This window comes from Scyliorhinus torazame, chromosome 2, assembly GCF_047496885.1.
Source record: "Scyliorhinus torazame isolate Kashiwa2021f chromosome 2, sScyTor2.1, whole genome shotgun sequence".
In the NCBI taxonomy this organism is placed as follows: domain Eukaryota; kingdom Metazoa; phylum Chordata; class Chondrichthyes; order Carcharhiniformes; family Scyliorhinidae; genus Scyliorhinus; species Scyliorhinus torazame.
This window is the reverse complement of record NC_092708.1, coordinates 197,564,058-197,586,438: the sequence shown is the minus strand read 5'-3', so window position 1 is coordinate 197,586,438 and position 22,381 is coordinate 197,564,058. Positions and strand designations below refer to the sequence as shown.

Sequence of the window (22,381 nt, the reverse complement as noted above, 5' to 3'; positions counted from 1 at the left end):
TTAATTTGAAACTGTGTAGCAGTGGGAGCCTCTACCTCTTCATGGCCTGTGATCTTGGCTCTTCCACACATGCGGTAGCAGGCGTGGTGAGTTGCCAGACTTTGCAAAGTCTCAAGTGTTTGTTGGTGGAACAAACCCAAGATTAGTTTCTTCAGCTGCTATTAGCAGCAGTCATTGCCTGAAAGTAGCTGTGATCTGCCAGGGCCATTGTTCTTAAGGAGAGAAAGAGAAACAGGCCAAATATATTAATGCTGAAGGTGGTTTCTTTTCTAATTATCTAATGTCTTACTGTTGTAGCTTTTCACATCAGTATCGTCGCACCATTAGAAGTGTTTGCTAAGGAAATGCCAAACTGCTTTCTTTTTAACCATGTCTCCTGTTTTTTAAACAACTTATCCATTGTGTTTCCAATTTTCAAAGACTCTAGTGGGCTAAGTATTTAAAAGTAACTCTGCAGATATCTGTGATGCTTCAAAGATAAGCTCAACTATACATTGATTATTTTCTGCCCATACAACAAATGTTTCAAAATTTGCATACTGTGATTTAGTAACCCTGGAGTAGTGGCTTTGAATGACAAGTGGATCTGCTTATTCGATCACTATTGTTTTGAGATAATGAAGCAATTCAGGCGTAGGTTGATATGCGGCAAGTAACATTTGCACCACACAAATGTCAGGCAATGACCATCTCCCAACACGAGAAAATCTAATCATCTCCCTCAACATTCAATGGCATTACCTTTCCTAAATCCCCACCATCAACATCCTGGGGGTTACCATTGATCAAAAGCTGAAATGGACAAGCCTTCTCAATATTGTGGCTAGGAGAGTAGGTCATAGACTGGGTCATCTGTCGTGAGTAACTCCCCTCCAGATTTCTAAAACATGTCCACCATCTATTGACAAGGCACAACTCAGGAGTGTGATGGGATGGAGTACTCTCCACTTTCCCCCATAGTGCAGCTCCAGGAATATTCAAAAAGCTTGATAGTATCCAGGACAAAGCAGCCGGCTTGATTGACCCTCTCTTCTACCATTGCAAGCATTCACCCCTTCCATCACTGATGCACATCACCATCTGTACAATGCACTGCAGCAACTTGCCAAGGTTGCTTCAACAGCACCTCCCAAAGCTGTGACCTCTACTCCCTAGACAAGCATGTCCAGCAGTGCGTGGAAACATCACCGACTGCAGGTTCTCCTCCAAGTCACTCAGTGTTTTAACTTGGAGTCATTGCCGTTCCTCCATAGTTGCTGGGCCAAAATCCTGGAACTCCTTTCCTAACAGCACTGTGGGTCTACCTACCCACCTGACTGCAGGAGTGCAAGAAGGTGGCCCAGCACCACCACCTCCTCCAGGGGAAATTGCGCATGGGGAATAAATGTCAGTGATGCCTGCATCCCATGAATTAATAAAATTATTGATACCACATGCACTATATCGCCAACTATTCATAGAATAAAATCAATTTTTTAAACCAACATTCTCATTTATCAATCTGAATTTAGTTGATAATTGGGCAAATGATACATTTTTGATTTGGCTGCCTTCATGAAATGGTTTGCCTGTGTTTGTTTTCCTTTGAGTTGGCTGTAACTGTTCAGGAACTTTCTGTATATTGATAAGCTGCATTCTGTTACTCAATGTTCTACCGTATCCCACCAATGCGCAATCGGATTGTGTTCTGACACTGGAGCTGCTATTTCATGATGCTGTAATCCAATTTTTTCTTCAGTGGTATTGATCAAGTACAGGAATCAGATCATTGGCGATGATTATTGCCTGAGTGCACCTTTCAGAATACAAAAACACTTTGGTTTGAACTGAGTACATTTCACAGTTTGTTTGCTTGTAGTTCTTTAACTTTACCTTGTAAAGTCAGGCCTTGTTTATAAATAGAAAGTTTTGAGCAAAAACTATTAAGCCAGGGGTTGGGTAAATGTTGGCTGAGGTGGGAATGTGGCCCAGTTGACCTGAGTTGACATTTGTTGTACTTCTGATTTGCTGAAAGGCTCCAAATTCTTGGCAGGAATGCAAGTATTTGCTGTTGTGTAGGTTTCAAACGTCTTCTGACTCTGTCGCAAAATTTGGGAATGTGTGGCCACTACATCTGGAAAGTGACCAACTTTCCTCTTTTCTTGATGGCACATGTCCTTACCAGAATATGATTTGATGGCCAGCCTTTGCTGCCTCTCAAAGATGCAAGTGAAGGGTGTTGTCTCGATCAGTCCAGCATTCCAGTGTTGCCATGTCAATTGGCTGCACTACAACTCAAACTTGTTCGAATCTGGCATCCCCATGCATGGTGCACTTGCAGCAGCGTCACAGCATCAGGATTGACACCTCTGACTGAGTGTTGTTTTATAGGGATTTTGAGCAGGTATTACATTGATGTAATTCATTTAAGTACCAACAAGTTGTCCTGCCCCATGACAAATGATGGTAGTATTCATTGAACAGGTATAAAAGGAAAGATTTGCATTTCTGTTGGGCCATTTAAACTCTCTTGATGTCCCCAAAGTGCTTAAAAGCCGATGAAGCACAGTTGTAGTGTTGTCACATGTAGGCAATATAGCTGCCAATTTGCTCACAGCAAGGTCACTCAAACAGATATTTTATAATGACAAGATCATTAGTGATGTTAGTTGAGGAAAAATATTGACTAGGATATCAGAGAGAACTCCCCTGCTCTTCTTCAATATGATGTCATGGGACTTTTTTATGTCCACCTGAGAGGACAGAAAGGCATCAGTTATACATCTGAAAGACTCTCCAAGTACCCTACTTTAGTGTTAGCCTTGATTTCTATTATCAATTCCTGGAGTGGGACCTACAACCTTCTGTATTGGAGATGAGAGAACTGCCACTTAACCATGGCGCTTGTGTTAGAGTTATACAAAGATCAAGTACAGATTAGAAAGTTCTGGAAATAGTGCAATTAATTGATACAGCAAAGTACTTATTACAAGTTTATATTTTAAAATGATATTACAAATGGCGTAAAGCAAACACCACTGAGACAATTAAAAGACAGTATGGTCAAGTTGATGGTGGAATGAAGAAAAATAGAAAGCAGATTTAACATTGCTGACTACATGCCAAAGACTTTTATTTCAGCGGAGGCGACTGAGGCGTTCGTGAGGGCAGAAGGCTTGGGACAGACGTGAGAAGCGGAGCTGGAAGAGAGACTGTGGACTGTGATTGGGGAACTGGAAAATGTATAAATACTCTAACTTTCTTTTTACTGATGTGTATTGTAATCTACTTCTCTTCACATTGTTACAGAGTTCAAGTTATTGGTTGGGTTGATAGGTATTCTGTGTTGCGACGGTTATATCTTATTTTAGTGAATTGTATGGGTTGGATTGTTTTTGTTTTTTGTTTCTCTGGGACTGGGTGGGAGGGGACAGTATAACTTGGCGGGGGGAGCCACCCGCGCTAGCTAACTAAAGTTGGCTAGTGAACGGAGGTGAGGTGAGAGGAGGGCTGCGGACATTGGAGCCTGGTTAGCAGGTTTCGATGGGCCGACGAGCTGAGCAAAGAGAGGGAAGGGATTGATGCTGGGAGATGTTTTTTCGAGAGGAAATGTAAGGGGGGGGGGGGGGGGGTTTGGGAGGGGGGGGGGGGAAGGGTTTGATGTTAATAATGGATAGGGGCGGGGCAGGCTCATGGGGCAGGGCCCGGCGGTATGATGATGGTGGATAAGAAGGGTGGGGTGGGTGAGAGACCCCCAGTTAGGATAGTCACGTGGAACATAAGGGAGTTAGGAGGTCCAGTCAAGAGGTCAAGGGTGCTTGCGCATCTTAAAAGTTTGAAAGCCGATGTAGCAATGCTGCAGGAGACTCACTTGAGGGTGAAGGACCAGGTGAGACTTAAAAAGGGCTGGGTTAGTCAGGTGTTTCACTCTGGATTTGGCAGAAGGGATTGAGGGGTAGCGGTAATGGTCAGCAAAAGAGTACGCTTCCAGGTGGAGAAGGTGGTGGCAGATCAGGGGGGTAGATATGTGATTGTGACAGGGGCGCTGGAGGGGAGGTTAGTGGCACTGTTAAGTGCATACGGTCCCAATTGGGACGATGTGGGATTCGCAAAGAAGGTGTTTGGGGCCATCCCCGACTTGGACACACACAAACTGATAGTGGGGGGGGGGGGGGGGGGGCCTGGAACTTGGTACAGGAGCCAAGGTTGGACAGGTCACGGCCTCGCTTGCTGGTCCTATCAAGGGGGCGAAGGCGCTGGCTGAGCTAATGGTGGAAATGGGAGGGGTGGACCCTTGGCGATTTCTGCACCCGAGGGAACAGGAGTACTCGTTTTTCTCAGCAGTCCATAAGGTATACTCGCGGATCGACTTTTTCGTGGTGGGGAAGGCTTTGCTAGCTGGGGTTAAGGGGTCGGAATAATCGGCAATTGCAGTGTCAGATCATACTCCGCATTGGGTGGATATGGTACTGGAGAAGGGGGTAGCGCAGAGGCCGGAGTGGAAATTAGATGTGGGACTTTTGGGGGACCAAGGATTCTGTGACAAAATTGAGGAATATGTAGGTTTCAACTGTACGGGTGAGGTGTCGAAGGCAGTTGTCTGGAAGGCTCTAAAGTCAGTGGTGAAGGGGTGAGGTAACTTTGTTTAAGGCCAGGATGGACAAAGAGGAGAGGTTGGAGCGGCAGAGGGTAATAGATGAGATGTGAAAAATGAAAATGAAAATTGCTTATTGTCACAAGTAGGCTTCAAATGAAGTTACTGTGAAAAGCCCCTAGTCTCCACATTCCAGTGCCTGTTCGGGGAGGCTGGTACGGGAATTGAACCGTGCTGTTGGCCTGCCTTGGTCTGCTTTAAAGGCCAGCAATTTAGCTCAGTGTTCTAAACCAGCCCCAGATGTTGGAGGTAGATAGGAGCTATGCAGAAGATGGGGACCCAACAAAGCTGGAAAAGTGTAAGGAACTACAGCCGAGCTTTGACAGACTATCTACTAGGAAGGTGGTGCGCCAACTGAGACGAGCAAGGGGTGCAGTTTACGAACATGGAGATAAGGCATGTCAGCTCCGGAGGGAGGCAGCGGGAACGGAAATTGTTCAGGTGAGGGATCGGGCAGGGAAGTTGCTGGTGGCTCCGGATCTGATTAACAAGGTTTTTGAGGAATTTTATGAGAGGTTGTACAGGTCAGAGCCACCTTGGGGAGACCGTGAGATACAGGAATTTCTAGATGGGTTGGAGTACCCGAGGTTAGGGGAGGGGAACAGGGCTACATTAGAAGGAGCGATAGTGGAGCAGGAGATAAAGGTTGCGATTGGGAGGATGCAGTCGGGGAAGGTGGCAGGACCGGATGGGCTTCCGGTGGAAAATTATAAAAAATTCAAGGATAAGCTGGCACCCCTGATGGTGGGGATGTTTGAAGAGGCGATCGGGAAGGGGGTGTTGCCACAAACCTTGGGACAGGCATCGATTCCCCTGTTGCTGAAAGAAGATAAGGATCCGACGGAGTGTGAGTCGTAAAAGCCCATATCACTTCTGAATGTGGACGCAAAAGTATTGGCGAAAATACTGCCGGGTAGGCTGGAGGAGTGCCTCCCGAAGGTGATAGGTGACGATCAGATGGGGTTTGTGAGAGGGAGGCAGCTCTTTTCAAATGTTAGAAGGGTATTGAACATCGTTATGGCACTGGCAGGGGGGAAGAAACAGAGGTGGTTGTGGCATTGGACGCTGAGAAGGCGTTTGATCGGGTAGAATGGGGGTACTTGATGACAGTTCTGGAGCGGTTTGGGATTGGACCAAGATTTGTGATCTGGGTAAAGATACTATATAAGGAGCCGAGGGCGAGTGTCCGCACAAACAACATCAGCTCGAGATACTTTTCTCTCCATCGTGGGACTAGGCAGGGATGTCCTATGCCCCCCTTGCTCTTTGCACTCGCGATTGAGCCGTTGGCCATTGCATTAAGAAGTTCGGGGGTATGGAAAGGAATAGTGCGGGGGGGGATAGAGCATAAGGTGTCCTTATATGCCGATGACTTGCTGTTATACGTATCGGAACCGAGTGTGTCGATAGGGGGAGTATTGGAGCTGCTTCGGGGACAAATTAAATCTAGACAAGAGTGAGTATTTTGTGGTGTCTCGGCTGGGCATCGGGGCAGGGGTGGGAGGGCTTCCATTCCGTCGGGCAGGGACTCACTTTAGGTACTTGGGGGTGCAGTTGCCCGGGAGTGGGGGGGACTCAGCAGGTACAACATTTCTAGTTTGGTGGGGAGGATGAAAGCTGATCTGGTGGCAAGGTGGGATGGTCTCCCTCTGTCACTGGCGGGTCAGGTACAGGCGGTTAAAATGAACGTGTTGCCGCGATTTCTGTTTATTTTTCAATGCCTGTCGATTTTCCTGCCAAAGGCTTTTTTCAGAGAGATTGAGGGAAGGATTACCTCGTTCATATGGGGAGGGAAGGTGGCCAGAGTTAGAAAAGTGCTGCTACAGAGGGGAAGGCAGGCAGGGGGTTTGGGTCTTCTGAACCTGATGTGTTACTACTGGGCGGCGAATGTGGAGATGGTGTGGAGCTGGGTTAGAGGGGTTGATTCCCAGTGAGTCAGAATGGAGGAGAGTTTGTGCCGGGGGTCGGGATTGAAAGTGCTAGCAACAGCGCCACTCCCAATGGCCCCGGGGAAATACTCAGGGAGTCCGGTAATAATAGCTTCATTGAGAATTTGGCAGTTTCGCCAACACTTCAGGTTGGGGGCAGGTTCAAGGGAAATGCCGATTCGGGGGAACCACAGATTTGAGCCAGGGAGGTGGGATGGAAATTTTCGGAAATGGGAGGAGAAGGGGATTAAGACACTAAAAGATTTGTTTCTTAGAGGTCGGTTTGCAGGATTGAAGGAGCTGGAAGCGAAGTATGGGCTGGAGCAGGGGGAAATGTTTAGATACATGCAGGTTTGAGATTTAGCCAGAAAGGAGATACAGAGCTTCCCGGTGGAGCCGGCCTCCACATTGCTAGAGGAGGTGCTGACGACAGGGGGACTGGAGAAGGGGGTTGTGTCAGCGGTTTATGGAGCTATTTTGGATGAGGAGAAGGCACCACTGGAAGGGATCAAAGCAAAGTGGGAGGAAGAGTTGGGAGAGGATATGGAGGAGGGGTTCTGGTGTGAGGTTCATAGAATCATAGAAGTTTACAGCATGGAAACAGGCCCTTTGGCCCAACCAGTCCATGCCGCCCAGTTTTTACCATTAAGCTAGTCCCAGTTGCCCGCACTTGGCCCATAACCCTCTATACCCATCTTACCCATGTAACTATCTAAATGCTTTTTAAAAGACACAATTGTACCCGCCTCTACGGAGGTTCTCCGGAGAGTGAATGCCTTTACCTCGTGCACGAGGTTGGGGCTGATACAGCTGAAGGTGGTATACAGAGCACACCTCATGAGGGCGAGGATGAGCCGATTCTTTGAAGGAGTAGATATGTGTGAACATTGCAGGCCCCCCCCCCCCCCCACACTAATCACGTTCATATGTTTTGGTCCTGTCCAAAGCTGGAGGATTACTGGAAGGATGTTATTAGGGTAATTTCTAAAGTGGTGCACGTGAAACTGGACCCGGGTCCCCCGGAGGCCATATTCGGGGTGTTGGACCAGCCAGGGTTGGAAACGGGTGTGGAGGCAGATGGTGTAGCCTTCGCCTCGTAGATCGGCCGAAGGCTGATCCTGATAGGTTGGAGGGCAACCTCTCCACCCTGTGCCCTGGCGTGGCAGGGGGCCTGTTGGAATTCTTGACTCTTGAGAAGGTTAAGTTTGAACTGAGGGGAAGGATGGAGGCGTTCTACAATTCATGGTCACTATTCATTATGCACTTTCAAGAACTGGATAACATCGAACATTAGTTGGGGCGGGTGGGTGGGAGGGTTGGGGGGAGGGGGGCTGTGTGTGTTAATGGCGACGATGGGTGATCCCTAATTCCTTTTTGTCATTTGTTTGTGTGAACATGCGGGCTAATGTTTGGGGTTTGGTGGGAGGATGGGATTGTTGTTATTGATATGGGGATTGACATATTTGTTACTGATTATTGTTTATTGTTGGTGGGTGTAAACTTGGGAGAAAATGTGAAAAAGGAGGAGAATAAAAATATTTAAAAAAAAACATTGCTGACTGCAGATTACCAGATAGCCCAAATTTGTTTTCAGATTAACAATATTTTTAATTAGCGCGGCACGGTGCCGCAATGGTTAGCACCGCTGCCTCATGGCTCTGGGGACCCAGGTTCGATCCCAGCTCTGGGTCACTGTCCATGTGGAGTTTGCACATTCTCCCGTGTCTGTGTGAGTCACCCCACAACCCAAAGATGTGCAGGGTAGGTGGATTTGCCATGCTAAATTCACAGATATACAGAGTCACAGAAAAATATAGTGCAGATAAGGCCCTTCTGGCCATCAAATCTGCACCGCTGTATGAAAGGCACCTGCTCTGCCAATCCTAATCCATTTGTCAGCACTTGGTCCATAGCCTTGAATGTTAAGACGAGCCAAGTGCTCATCCAGGTACTTTTTAAAGGATGTGAGGCAAACTGCCTCTACTTCCCTCCCAGGCAGTGCATTCGAGACCGTCACCACCCTCTGGGTAAAAACGCTTTCCCTCAAATCCCTCCTGAATTCCCACCCTTCACCTTGAACTTGTGTCCCGTTGTAACTGACCCTTCAAATAAGGGGAACAGCTGTTTCCCATCAATCCTTTCAATGCCCGTCAATCTTGTACACTTTGATCAGGTCACCCCCTCAGTCTTCTCTACTCCAGCGAAAACAACCCAGGCCTATCCAACCTCTCTTCATAACTTAAATGTTCCATCCCAAGCAACATCCTAATGAAATGCCTCTGCACCTCCTCCAGTGCAATCACATCCTTCCTGTAATGTGGTGACCAGAATTGCACACAGTACTCCAGCTGTGGCCTCACCAATGTAATAAATAACTCCTACATGACTTCCTTCCTTTTGTAATCTAGGCCACGATTGATAAAGGCAAGTATAACAAATGTCATTTTTACCACCCTATTAACCTGCCCTTCTGCCTGAAGAGATCTATTTGCAAATGTGCCACGGTCTCTTTGTTCCTCAGGACTTCCCAGTGTGGTGCCATTCATTGAATACTTCCTTGTCAAATTGCTCGTTCCAAAGTGTAACACCTCACACTTTTCAGGATTAAATTCCACCTACCACTTTTCTGGCTCTGCGCGTTTGGGAAGCTGCCTCTCCCGACTAAGTTGCCCAGCATTTGGGTGACATAATCCGTTGGGTCTTTGCCCTGAATACCTTCCGGCAGGCCCACGATCCTGATGTTTTGTCGTTGGGACCTGTTTTCCTGGTGCTCAACTTTCCCCCTTAAGTTCCCTTGGGCCGCCACCAGCCTTTTTATCTCTGCCTCCAGGCGACGATTCTGTTGCTCTGGTCCGTCGAGGCCTTTCCAGGTTGAGAATCGTCCTCTCCTGAGTTGCCACTATTTCCCCCCCCACCCATTGATTGTCTTCTGCATAGTGGCCATCGCCTCTGCCACCGCCACCTTGACCGACATCTGGATCTCGAACCTGATCGCCTCCTTCATGGTGGTCAGCCCCTTCATCAGGAAGCTCAAAGTTTTTTTTTGTAAAATATTTTTATTCTCCATTTTCTTCAGCATTTACACCCCACTAACAAGCAGTAAACGGTAACAAATACAAAGTCAATCCCCTTATGAACAACGACGATCCCATCCCACCACCCCAAACAACGGCCCACCTGACAATATAAGCATCAAATAAAACAACCCTCCCACGGTGGGAAAAGCAAAGGAAAAAAATATATATAAGGAATCAGGAATCGCCTATGGTCACCATTGATCTATAGAGTCCACCCCTTCTTCACCCGGCTGAAGGCAGCCCGCCTCCTCGCCAGCTCCACCGTAAAGTCCTGATATATGCGTATACCAGCTCCAGCCCACTGCACCACCCGCTTCTGCTTTGCCCAGCACAGGAAGGACCTTCTCTTTCACACTGTACCTACGAAAACACAGCATCACTACTCTTGGCGGCTCACTCTCCTTCCCCCACGACCGATGAGCCCGATCCAGTTCATATCGGGAGGGATCATCCACCTCCCCCAATAGCTTCGCCAACATCATGGCAAAATACTCAGTCGGCCTCTTGCCTTTCACTCCTTTGGGCAGACCCACAATCCTCAGATTCTGTCGCCTGGATCTGTTTTCCAGGTCGTCCATTTTGGCTCGCAGACCCTTGTTGATCTCTATCACCTTCCGCATCTCCTTCCCCATCGAGGTAGGTTGATCACGATAATGTCTCTTCCACTTCCTTCAGTGCCTCACCTTGCTCCTGCACCTCCGCCACTGCGCTCAATACCGCCGCCCTCACCGGGGCAATTGCCTCCTCCACCAGCACTTTCAATACCGCCCCCATCTCCTTCCTCATCGCCTCTTATGTGTTTTGTGAACTGCCTTTCGAGTTCCACGGCCATCACCGTAGTCATTTCTTCAGCCGTGGGCAATGCGGCCTCGCCTGGTGCCCCAGCCTCCACTTTTCTTGCCGTCCCCGTGGTGGCCTTTCCACTCCCCGACGGACTTTCAGCCGCTTTTTTCACGGACGTTTTTAAACTTATTTTTGACATTTCCCTTCACTGTGCCTTCTCCCTGTTTGTGCCGCTGGGACCGGGCGTTAAACCCCGAAAATGCCGTTCCCGAACGGGAGCCCTCCAATGTGCGACTGCCTCCCGCCCGCCATTACCGGAAGTTCCTAGGAAGCTCAAAGTTGGGGGGAGAGACTAATGCTCGGGTCACTGGCTGCCCACTCTCCTGGGTGGCCGGGGACCCTTCGCCTTCGCCTCTTGGGTTTGCAGTCTCGTCCGCCTGCTGGTCGTGGCACCTTCCGTCACTTCTGCCGTCTCTTCGGCCCCTCGAGCTCCCGTTCGCTGGCATCTTTTTTTCGTTTCCCTCCTTTTGCTGTTGAGAGATGTTTCCTTTGAAATTTGGACAAAATTCAACTAAAAGTACCTTTTTTTGTCCTGGTTTGGAGGAGAGTCACGTGATGTGTGTCCGCTCAGCACATCATAATAAAAGTCTAATGATGACTATGGAACCATTGTCGATTGTCGTAAAAACCATTTGGTTCACTGATGTCCTTTAGGGAAGGAAATCTGCCGTCCTTACCTGGTCTGGCCTATATGTGACACCAGACACAAAGTGGTTGACTCGTAACTGCCCCCTCAAGGGCAATCAGGGATGTCCAATAAATGGTGACGCAGCCTGCGACGCCCACGTCCCATGAGCAAATAAAGAAAAGTATATTCCGTTGCATCATTTTCTATTATCAGTTACAGAAGCTTATTTTTTAACCAGGAAAGGATAAATTGGAAGAGGGAGCAAGCAGAATAATTTAATCCCCTGACCCATTAGCAATTTGATGTTGTGACCTTTCTAATTATTCAATAGCAGGGCGAAAAAGCCTCGGTAATGTTCATGCCTTTTTCTTTCATTTTTCACCTTGTTTTGTGATGCTACCTAGGCAGCTGTGGTTCTCACTCAGTTTTTGCAATTGTAAACATTCCGGTCAAATAAAATGTTGGTATTGACAGCGGTGGGAAAATGTGACTTATTGAACCAAATTCATGGCTACTCTCAATCCAGATGAGTTCAAGTTAAAAGGTCAAATGTTAGCCTTTTAGAAATAACTGTTACAATTTGTGTTCCTCAGGCAGTTTGATAGAAGAAATGGAACAGCAACTCTTAGTTTTACAGTAGTACTTGTTAGCATTTAGGCAAATCTACATAGCAGTGTAGTGGAATGGATAGATACGACTATTGAAAGACTCCGGTTGCGCTAAATCTTTGTTTTCCAGTTACGCTTTGGGTGGATCTTGTGCAGTTAAAATATTAGTGGATTTGTGGAAATGTTCAGGAGGGGAGGTGAGAGTGACTGCTCTTGACATCAAGGCAGCATTTGACTGAGCGTGGCATCAAGGAGCCTGGCAAAATTCAAGTCAGTGGGAATTAGGAAAACACTCAGGGCAGCACAGTGGCGCAGTGGTTAGCACTGCTGCCTCACAGCGCTGAGGACCCGAGTTCGATCCCGGCCCCGGGTCACTGTTCGTGTGGAGTTTGCACATTCTCCCCACGTTTGCGTGGGTCCCACCCCCACAACCCAAAAAGATGTGCAGGGTAGATGGATTGGTCACGCTAAATTGCCCCTTAATTGGAAAAAAAATAATTGGGTACTCTAAATTTATTTAAATAAAGGAAAACTCTCTAATGGTTGGAGTCATATCTGGCACCAAGGAAGATGATTGGCACAGATGTTGGAGACCAAACATCTCCGTTCTAGGACATTGCACGGTAGCATAGTGGTTAGCACTGTTGCTTCACAGCGCCAGGGTCCCAGGTTCGATTCCCGGCTAGGGTCACTGTCTGTGTGGAGTCTGCACGTCCTCCCCGTGTCTGCGTTGGGTTCCTCCGGGTGCTCCGGTTTCCTTCCACAAGTCCCGAAAGACGTGCTGTTAGGTGAATTTGACATTCTGAATTCTCCCTCGGTGTACCGAACAGGCGTTGTAGTGCGGCGACTAGGGGATTTTCGCAGTAACTTCATTGCAGTGTTAACGTAAGCCGACTTGTAACATTAATAAAGATTATTATTATTGCAGCAGGAGTTCATGGTATGTAAGCCCAACATCTACGGCTGCTTCATTTTTTGGGGTAAATTTTTTTATTCCATCTTTAACATTTTAAATATGCAACACAACAAATTTATAAAAAAATATTTATAGTGCCCAATTCAATTTTCCAATTAAGGGCAATTTAGCATGGCCAATCCACCTACCCTGCACATCTTTGGGTTGTGGGGGTGAAACCCACGCAAACACGGGGAGAATGTGCAAACTCCACACAGACAGTGACCCAGGGTCGGGATTGAACCTGGGACCTTGGTGCAGTGAGACAGCATTGCCAAGCATTGCACCACCGTGCTGTCTGCAACACAACAAAAACCCCAACCCACCAACCCTCTTCAGCAGCTTGTTGAATGACTTTCCCTCCATTATTATGTCAGAAATGGGGATGTTGGCTGAATGTTCAGCGACGCCTCACTTGTTGAAGCAGCCCGTGTCCATATGCAGCAAGACCTGGACAACATAATAAAACAAATTAGCGCGGGCAAACAAAAATGTAATGTATATAAGCAACAACTGTTTATAAATATGAGAAAAGCCAATAAAAAGATTTTCCCCCCAAAAAAAGACCTGGACAAATTCAGACTTTGGCTGATAAGTAGGAAGTAACACGAGTGCCAGGCAATGACCATCTTCAACAAGAGAGAACATAACTATCTCCCCATCAATTCAGTGGTATTACCATATCTGAAACCCCTACTATCACCATTCTTGGGAGCGGTGGTGTGGGGAGGTTTACCATTTACCAAAAACTGAACTGGACTAGCCATATAAATATGGTGTCAGAGACTGGGGATTCTGGGTTGAGTAACTCCCAAGGCTTGTCCACCATCTGCAAGGCACAAGTCAGGACTGTGATGGAATTTTGTCCACTTCCCTGGATAAGTGTGGCTCAAATAACACTCGAGAAGTGCAACACCGTCAGGACAAAACAGTCTGCTTGATCAGCAGCCCTTCTGACTGAAACATTCACTCCCTCTACAACCGGTACACAGTGGCAGAACTGTCTACCATCTACAAGATGTGCTGCAGCAACTCACCAAGGCTCTTTCAACCGTACCTTCCAAACCTACAACCTCTACCATCTGGAAGGTCAAGGTCAACAGACACATGGGACCACACACACCTACAAATTCCTCTCCACGTCGCACACAATCCTGAATTGCAACTGGTATTGCCGTGACTTCACTGTCACTCCCGAACAGCAGTATGGGTGCACCTGATGGACGTTGGTGGTTTAAGAAGGTAGCTCACCCACCATCTCAAGGGCAATTAGGGCCAGACAACAAATGTTGGCCTTGCCAGTGGCACCCACATACTCTGAATCCGATCATTACTTCAGGAATCCTGTGGGAGTATTCAGACTTATGAAAATTTAAAGTGCATAGCATGTTAGTTGACCTATTTAAACTACTTTCTCGAATTGCTTTTGAGATTGTGCATTCTTTTAATTAAATTGAAGTTGTGTACCTTAAATCCAGCTCCACCAGTCAATCAGCAGCAAGAGATGTACATTTGTGTTTAAAACTGTGTTCCAAAAGTGAATGCGAAATTGCTCCCTTGTCGTATTCATTTTGTCAGTGGTGACTGGTGGAACAGCAGGAATTCAAAGAGTCATCCAGACTTGAAATGTCAGCTCCGTTCTCTTTCCACAGATCTCAGAGTTGCTGAGATTGTCTGGTATTTTCTGTTTTTCTTCTCCCACACTGCTAGCTCTGGATGCAGAGCTTGCAGCTGTTTCACTTCCCTCCTCCCCCACCAATCCCCAACGCTGGTGTCTCTAATCAGTTAAAATATTGTTGAATGTATATTGATTTCATTTTCATTCTTTCCTCCCATGCAGATTTTGAATAGCGGCTATCATTTAATTTTTAAATTCTGTTGCATGTGTTCTTTTTGTGTCTAAGGGTGCTCTGCAGCATTTTAAGAAACATAACCTGCATTCACTTCATGCTGTGATATTCAGGATAAATTCAAGTAGCGTGCACTACACTAATAATAATAATCATCTTTTATTGTCACAAGTATGAAGTTGCTGTGAAAAGCCCCTAGTCGCCACATTTTGGCACCTGTTCGGGTAAGCTGGTACGGGATTGAGCCCGTGCTGCTGGCCTTGTTCTGCATAACAAACCAGCTGTCTAGCCCACTGAGCTAAACCAGCCCACTAGAGGTTGCTTTTTGTACCAATCAGCTGGGTGTATTCCACATGCTTTTTTAAAAGAAATTTAGTGTACCCAATTCATTTTTTCCAATTAAGGGGCAATTTAGCGTGGCAAATTCACCTAGCTTGCACATTTTTGGGTTGTGGGGGCGAAACCCACTCAAACACGGGGTGAATGTGCAAACTCCACACGGACAGTGACCCAGAGCCGGGATCGAACCTGGGACCTTGGCGCCGTGAGGCCGCAGTGCTAACCCACTGCGCCACCGTGCTGCCCTTATTCCACATGATTTTGACTGCTCTCTGTCTGTTTGTCTCTCTCTCTCTTTGGGTTCCTTTCTCTTGTCAAGGGTTGGCTGCAATGTTGCACCAGTCTCTTCTACCGTAACCTGTTCTCACTGCCTCCTGATGGTTCATGTTTGTCCATTCCTTGTTGTTTCTTGTCCTAGAAACCTGTCTTCTTCAGTCTCTTTTCCCATTGATAGAGCCACCAAGAATGCTCTGTGAATATTGTTGCACCTTAGCAGATGACCAAATTAGCTGAATTTTTGGTTCTTGATGTCTACCATGTTCTTGCTGGATTTCATTCTTTGGATAGTCTCACTCTTTACATTCTCGTTCCAAGATATTCTAAGCATTCTTCTGTATGCCCCTATTTCAAAGTCATTTGAGTTATTTTGCTACCTACCATCTAACTTTCACAGCCATAAAGAAATGTTGGCGAGACATAACATTTGAACAAACCAACTCATTCACTTTTGAATTAATTCTGTTTTGCTGTTTCAATTCTTCTGATAATTTCAGTGTCATATTTAGCATCTTCTGTAATGATCTAACCAAGGTGTACACGTTTGTTTGACCTGTTTTACATTGGTTCTGTTTTCATCTTTGGTTTTGAGGGCTTCTTACTAATAACCATTATTTTGGTTTTCGTAACGTTACTTTTCATACTTCAGAATACTTTTCTCACACCTACTTGGTCAATTGTTTTTGCAAATGTGGCATTAATTTGATAACATCCTAAAAACAGCCAGAAGCAACAGTGGTGTTTTCTGTTGTATAATTTGCTGACAAAAGGATGAAAAGTTATTAATGATCTGTATTTGTGTGAAGACGAACAGTTCTGGCATTAACATATGCACAATTAAATGTGGATATCAAGAAATTGCTGTCTGACTTGGTCTGCTCTTCCCACGAACTTTGTTCTGAACAGTATTTCGATGTGAAATACAGCATTAAAACCCATAAAGGGTGTGAAGTTGGAGTACTTACCTACTAGGTATCCACTGAACATGTAAAAGCAGTTGGGTTTGCCCATCGGGGAGCACGGTAGCACAGTGGTCAACATTGTGGCTTCACAGCGCCAGGGTCCCAGGTTCGATTCCCGGCTGGGTCACTGTCTGCACGTTCTCCCCGTGTAAACATGGGTTTCCTCCAGGTGCTTCGGTTTCCTCCCACTCGTCCCGAAAGATGTGCTTTTAGGTAATTTGGACATTCTGAATTCTCCCTCCGTGTATCCGAACAGGCGCCGGAATGTGGCGACTAGGGGCTTTTCACAGTAACTTCATTCCAATGTAAGCCTACTTGTGACTATAACGATTATTAATTATTCATTAATTCAAATATGTTTTTTTAAAATAACATGTTGATTCTTAATTTTTACAAGTGAAATCTCGATCCTTCAGGTTTTAATTGTGGAATTAAAAAAAAAAATTGACTCTTACTCTTATCTCTGTCTCTTAATCCCATCTTTCTTTCCCTCTTATTATTTGCTCTCTGTACAAGATTTTACATTGAATTTAATATTTTAGCTTGCTGGTTCTCACACTGTGAGCCAGTGTAAGAAGTTTTCAACCTGGTTGGTTGGGAGACACGCTATTGCTTGCCCTGCTCAATTAGGTCCCTGATCTCTCTCTCTCTCTCTCTATAAATATATATATATATACTCACTCACACTCTCATTCGCACTCTCACTCACCCTCTTCCCCCTAAAATTTGTAAAAGTACATTATGATACATTTCTAATTGAAAATGGCAGAATGTGCAGTAAAATTCAACTTTTCTCCATACAGCATGTGCCACATTGAGGTGCCTGTATACAAATTCAATGCTCTTGATATTTATAATATAAATTCCATGTCAGGCATACTGCCAAGGGGCTCAACACATTTTCCAGCCCCTCAATATACTATGGCAGGCAGTACCCTTTGCCCATTGCACTTCTGTGGCAGCTGCCCAAGCTTTAGTGCGCCCCTCAGCTTATTGTCTTGGGCCTTGGAATGCACCAGTTGGTTGGTTGTGGGCAACGTGTTGCACTGGAAGACCAGCAATTTTCAGGCATACCAAAGAGCGTTTTTGATCAAGTTGATAGTCCTCTAGCTGCAGTTGGTCTTTATCTCGGTTTGAAGGTGGGGATGCAAGTTTTAAGATTATATTGGCAGCATGATAGCACAGTGGTTAGCACTGTTGCTTTAAAGCGCCAGGGTCCCAGCTTCGATTCCCGGCTTGGGTCACTGTCTGTGCAGAGTCTGCATGTTCTCCCATGACTGTGTGGGTTTCCTCTGGGTGCTCCATTTTCCCTACACAAGTCCCGTAAGACTGCTTGTTAGGTAATTTGGACATTCTGAATTCTCTCTCAATGTACCTGAACAGGCGGTGGAGTGTGCTGACTAGGGGATTTTCACAGTAACTTTGTTGCAGCGTTAATAATGTAAGCCTACTTGTGACACTAATAATAAAGATTATTATTATATAGTTGACAGTAGAAAAACTGATATTTTGCATATCTGTCCCCATTTGCATTGTGGATTAAAATGTTTGTTGTTAAAAGAATTCTTGAATTTGATGGATTTTTTGCCATGTTTGTGTCTGATTTAAGAGGACTTGGCCACTGATGTTTTGTGGGATTTCCTGAAATTTGTGCTTAAAATAGCACTAGCTATGTTAATTTTAGAACCACTTGTTATTAAAACTGAACAAGATTGAAGCTCCCCTAAATTATCCATGTGTAACAATAGTCAATTCTATCTACTCGCTATAATCAGTGGAGACCAGTATGTTGATTAACATTTTGGGTCGTAAGTAGCATTTTAATTGGCTGCTCCTCCTCCTGCCATAGGATTAATGGTTTGTTGTTGAATCCATGCGTGCTTACTGTTAATACAGACAAACTATATTTAGGAATGAAAGCAGGAAGCACTTTTGCACACAAAGGCTGGTGGAATTCTCTTAACTGTCAAAGAGCCTGTGGATGCTGGGGCAATTAGAATTTTTAAGATTCCGTTTGGTATATACTTTTGGAGGTATCAAGAGTGGATCAACGATGCAAGGTGTTTATTTTTCTACACACTGAAATAATGACACCTTGTGATACCTTAAATATTATGTCTACATTCATGTACTGTCTCTTAATCAAATGTAGTAAAAGATCCTCCCGTAACTGCGAGTGAGAGCTGTGAGCAGCTGAGCCTTACCGATCAGGAAAGCCCTAGCTATGATCCCCAGCCTGTGTTGAATGAACTTAGTGGGTAAGTCTCGAGGGTATTACAATTTATCTTGGTGTCCCAGAGTTAGAAAGTCAATTATTTTTAAAAATTAAAAATAAAAATTAGAGTACCCAATTCATTTTTTCCAATTAAGGGGCAATTTAGCGTGGCCAATCCACCTAGCCTGCACATCTTTGGGTTGTGGGGCGAAACCCATGCAAACACGGGGAGAATGTGCAAACTGGAATGTCAATTATTATCTACCCTCAGTCCCCATCTGAAGTTCCTGTATGTGAATGTCAGCTTAGGAAACTTGGCAATGATGGTCCCTTCATTCAAACTGTCTGCTGACATTCTTCACATTTGGGCTGGAGAGATCATCATAGAATCATAGAATTTACAGTGCAGAAGGAGGCCATTTGGCCCATCGAGTCTGCACCGGCTCTTGGAAAGAGCACCCTACCCAAGGTCAACACCTCCACCCAAAACTAAGGGCAATTTTGGACACAAAGGGCAATTTATCATGGCCAATCCACCTAACCTGCACATCTTTGGACTGTGGGAGGAAACCGGAGGACCCGGAGGAAACCCACGCACACACGGGGAGGATGTGCAGACTCCGCACAGACAGTGACCCAAGCCGGAATCGAACGTGGGACCCTGGAGCTGTGAAGCAATTGTGCTATCCACAATGCTACCATGCTGCCCTTGATGGGCTGAGATGAATGATCGGCTGAGTGAGTTACTACAGCAGACACTGAATATACTTCACTAAGGCATCAAAACCCTTGAGAGGGGAAGGAAATAAAATTGACATAAAATGGGGGTTATTGGTATCTCTGTTGCCTCTCTTTCACAATGTTCTATCTTTCCACGCTATTACTAGCCAGTAATTCTAAAGCTTCCACTTTGTATCAGATTCAACTTTGCATTCTATTCTAGTTGTCCAGATGTATGCACGTGAATAAAGTCGGGAGTCATGAGCAAGGACTGTAGTTTGGTTTGATTCTCTCTCCATTCCTATCTCTGGCCTAGCTGAGGTTGAACTTGACTCTACTGTACTGACAATCCAAGACGGATAACAAAATATGGTGTTCAGTGGGGCATGGAGTCTTGGATTTTCAAACCAGTACTTTTGATGCGGTGGCCAAGAAATATTTTTGATTAAGTAGTGCAGACTCTAGGGCAAACAATGAGGGAGAGAGGGTTGATGGAACTAATTTCTGAAGATGGATGGAACAGACCCTGGAGGGAGAGGGTGGAAGCAGATAATATCGATGTATTCAATGTAAAAACATCGATGTATTCAATGTAAATTATGTTGATTCTTTTCAGCAAAGGAGGCATAACCACACTGACTTCCACTGACTGATAACTTCTCTCTAGATTCCACTCACTTTCTCCAAATAAAAGGTATTGCTATGGGAACCTGTGTCATGTGAGAGTACCTTTAAGAAATGGGTGTTTATAAATGGGTGTGTATATAAATATCTGTAGTGAGAGTACCTTTAAGAAATGGGTGTTTACTACTGCAGTGATGTCAGAGAGTGGGTGGAGCTGGGCTGCCTGTCAGCTTTTTACTTTCGTTTTAGGCTGTTCGCTGCAGGGTGTGTTTTAGTTTCGTTTTCAAAGCTGGATAGCTGCAATCACAGCCAGAAGGGTTATTGGTCTCTCTCTCTCTCTCTAATCTAAAACTGTAAATCGATCCTTTGGTGATTTAAAACTAATAACTGCTCTCAGTAGTGACTTTAACCTGATGTGCTTCTGTTAAAATTTCTTTTTTAAGTCTTATGGATGTTAAAAGGAAAGCTTAAATGATTACTTAGTGTTGTAGTCTTTGGGGGTTGTATTTGAATTAATGGTTGCTAAGTTGTTCACTGTATGTTTTAAAAGGTTAACTTGAGTTCATAGAATAAACATTGTTTTGCTTTGAAAAATACTTTTCCATTTCTGCTGTACCACACCTGTAGAGTGGGCCGTGTGCTCCCCATACCACAATCTATTTAAAGTTGTGGGTCAGGGCAGCACGGTGGCGCAGTGGTGGCACTGCAGTCTCACGGCACCGAGGTCCCAGGTTCGATCCCGGCTCTGGGTCACTATCCGTGTGGAGTTTGCACATTCTCCCCGTGTTTGCGTATAGCCAGATAGGATGCTTTCTATGGTGCATCTGTAAAAATTGGTAAGAGTCAATGTGAACATGCCGAATTTCCTTAGTTTCCTGAGGAAGTATAAGCGCTGTTGTGTTTTCTTGGTCGTAACGTCGATGTGGGTGGATCAGGACAGATTGTTGGTGATGTGCACACCTAGGAATTTGAAGCTGTCAACCATCTCCACCTCGGCCCCGTTGATGCTGACAGAGGTGTGTACAGTGCTTTGCAATGACCAGCTCTTTAGTTTCGCTGACATTGAGGGAGAGATTGTTGTTGTTACGCCATTCAACTCGGTTGTCTATCTCCCTCCTATATTCTAACTCATTGTTGTTTGAGATCAGACCCACTACGGTCATGCCGTCAGCTAATTTGTAGATGGAGTTGGAACCAAATTTTGTCACTCAGTCGTGTGTCTATAGGGAGTATAGTAGGGGGCTAAGTACGCAGCCTTGCGGGTCCCGGTATTGAGGACTGTCGTGGAGGAGGTGTTGTTGTTTTCTTCTTACTGATTGTGGTCTATGGATCAGGAAGTTGAAGATTCAGTTGCAGAATGAGGAGCCAAGTCCTAAGTTTTGGAGCTGTGATATGAGCTTGGCTGGGATTATTGTGTTGAAGGTGGAGCTGTAGTCAATAAATAGGAGTCTGATGTAGGAGTCCTTGTTGTTGAGATGCTCAACAAAACTAGGTGGCATAGTCTAAAAATTAAGGCTAGAACATTCAGGAAAGATGTTAGGAAGCACTTCTTCGGGCCAGCACAGTGGTGCAGTGGTTAGCACTGGGACTACGGCGCTAAGACCCGGGTTCGAATCCTGGCTCTGGGTCACTGTCCGTGTGAATTTTGCACATTCTCCCCGTGTCTGCGTGGGTTTCACCCCCGCAACCCAAAGATGTGCTGGTTAGATGGATTGGCCACGCTAAATTACCCCTAATTGGAAATTGATAATTGGGTACTCTAAATTTATATTAAAAAAAGGATGCACTTCTTCACTCAAAGGATGGTAGAGGTTTGGAATTCTCCCACAAACGGCTGTTGAAGCTCGATCAGTTGTTAATTTTAAATTTAAGATAGATAGATTTTTGTTAAGAAAAGATATTGAGTGATATGGGCCAAAGACAGGCATATGGAGTTAGGTCTCATCAGCCATGATCTTATTGAATGGCGGGGCAGGGTCGAGAGGATCTATGGCCTGCTGCTGTTCCTATGTTCCTGCACTCTCACACCCTCCCCAGAACCATGATAGGGTGCAGCTGGTCTTTATCCTCTACCTCAACAGTCCCCATATTCAGTAGATCATCCTCCTTAATTTATTCTTCCTCCAACATGATACCATTACCAAACACATCTTCACTCGCCTTACTTTTTTTGCACGAGATTTGACTTTGCTGATGTGACCAACATTTGTAACTGATCCCTAATTGCCTTTGAACTGAGTGGTTTCTTAGGCCATTTCAGAGCGCAGTTAAGTGTCAACTCCATTGCTGTGGTTCTGGAGTCACAGATAGGTCGGAATAGGTAAGGATGGCAAATTTCTTTCCCGAAAGGACCCTAGGTATCCAATGGATTTTTACACCAATCAATGATATTTTCAGGGTCACCATTACTGAGACTAGCTTTATATTCCAGAATTATTAATTGAATTTAAATTCCAACAGTTACTATGGTGAAATTTGAACTTGTGTCCTTGGACCATTAAGCCTACACCTCTGGATTTATTTGCCTGGTGCAGGGACTGAGGAGACTGTTGGGACTATACCCTCTTTGATATCCTGGTACATTCCTCAATCCCCCAAACACTGCCACCTCATACCTCAGCACCTTCCCACACAGGAAATGCAATATCTGCTCTTTTATGCCCGCTTTCCCACTGCCCAGGGCTCCAGTCACTCATCCTCAGTGAAATAGCAATTTACTTGCA

General features: G+C 45.5%; 1 protein-coding gene and 1 long non-coding RNA gene across 4 annotated transcripts in view; one reads left to right on the top strand and one right to left on the bottom strand.

Moving 5' to 3' along the window:
- The window catches only part of agap1 (ArfGAP with GTPase domain, ankyrin repeat and PH domain 1), a 1,093,107-nt gene that overhangs the window by 58,514 nt on the left and 1,012,212 nt on the right, over positions 1-22,381 (top strand). The window lies entirely within an intron of this gene.
- The window catches only part of LOC140407836 (uncharacterized), a 69,309-nt gene continuing 59,726 nt past the window's right edge, over positions 12,799-22,381 (bottom strand). The window contains exon 5 of the long non-coding RNA XR_011939832.1: positions 12,799-13,122. This is a non-coding gene — a long non-coding RNA (uncharacterized lncRNA). The remainder of the gene's footprint in view (positions 13,123-22,381) is intronic.